We start from the raw sequence: 1444 nt of genomic DNA, 5'->3' as shown, positions 1-1444 counted from the left end.
TCGAACGTCAATGGAAAGAATTTTGACATCTGAGGAGATACTTGAGGCAGTAGATTGGAAAAGAGTCTGCATCAAATCTAGTTTATTTGAAACAGAAGATTCTAGTCGCTCAACTCTTTGACTGATGACATCCTGAGTTGTGTAGAGACTTTGAGCTAGACCTTTGTTATTCTTCAACTCAAGCACAGTTCGAGTAAGAGACTCCATGTTTGCTTGAATAGCTTTCAGTTTTGCTGAATCAAATTGAGTTGAAGAATCCAATTTGACAGTATGAGATAATTGTGTGGATTGAATTTTCTTTATTTCAGTAATCATCTGGTGCATATTGTGCTGCATGTTCTGAATTTCTTCAAGGACTAAATCCATGTCGGAGGAAGGAGGAGGAGAGGCTTGTTCAGACGTCCCTGGTTCTTGTTCTCTGGAGGGTTGATCAAATATCACCAAAGTTCTTTCAGATACCTCTGGAACCTCTTGTGTAAGCTCAGGCGCATCCTCCATTTGTACTTCTTGTTGGACTTGAAGGGCAGAAGGTAGAATAAGAGCAGTAGAAGGGCTATCTGGCTGAGTCAGTTGTGTTTTAGTCGATGGATCAGTGACTGATTGTTCTGGCTGTTGGTTAACTGAGTCTTTCTGTGGATAATCAGGCAACTGAGTTTCCTCAGTGACATCATTGACTTCAGTCCGCTCATCATGTGATTGAATGAGCACATCAGTTCGAATCTCTTGTTCAGCAGATACAAGGAGAGGAGATGTAACAAGTGCTTGATCAGTCGAGATATCAATTGATTCTGTTGAAGCTGCATTGGTTGGGAGTTCTTTCACTACTAGCTGAATGATCTCATCAACATTTGCAAGTGTCAAGTCAGCTTCTGAATATATTTGATGATCAGCAGCAGTAGGTTGAGGCACATTCTGAACCGGCTCGTCAGTTGTAGCAGCTTGTTCAAGAGATGGTTCACGGTGCCGAGAAAGTGAATCAGCTTCTTCATCTTCTGAAGTGCCTTCATGAATAACAAGTTCCTGATCCGTCTCCCAAAATTTTATTTGGGATTGCAGAGTTAATAGATCAGTTTCTAGCTGAGTGATCACAGCTCGATCATTGTATGCAATTGGACTTGTGGGAATATAGTTGGCTTTCAATTTTTCGATCAGTTGGTCCAACTTTTTAGCTCGGACTTGATCAAAGAAGTAGTTCTTGCACTCCAAGGCCTGAGTTATTGTTGCAGCCTTGACCACTCTCAGAACAGTTGTCTCCAATTTGATAAATGTGTTGAGCTTGGACTTCTTCTTCAGCTGCTTGGCAAAAGTATGTGTTCTAAACTTCGTCCAAGCTTCAAAAATGTTCATTTTTGATGCAGCAAAGGCATTGACCTATTCCCATATGAGGTCAATATGAGTTTGAATAGCATTTGAGGGCCTTGATTCTTTGATCATCTTGCCCTTT

Source organism: Primulina huaijiensis, chromosome 3 (genome assembly GCF_012295235.1).
Source record: "Primulina huaijiensis isolate GDHJ02 chromosome 3, ASM1229523v2, whole genome shotgun sequence".
Classification (NCBI taxonomy): Eukaryota; Viridiplantae; Streptophyta; class Magnoliopsida; order Lamiales; family Gesneriaceae; genus Primulina; species Primulina huaijiensis.
This window is presented reverse-complemented; position numbering follows the sequence as displayed.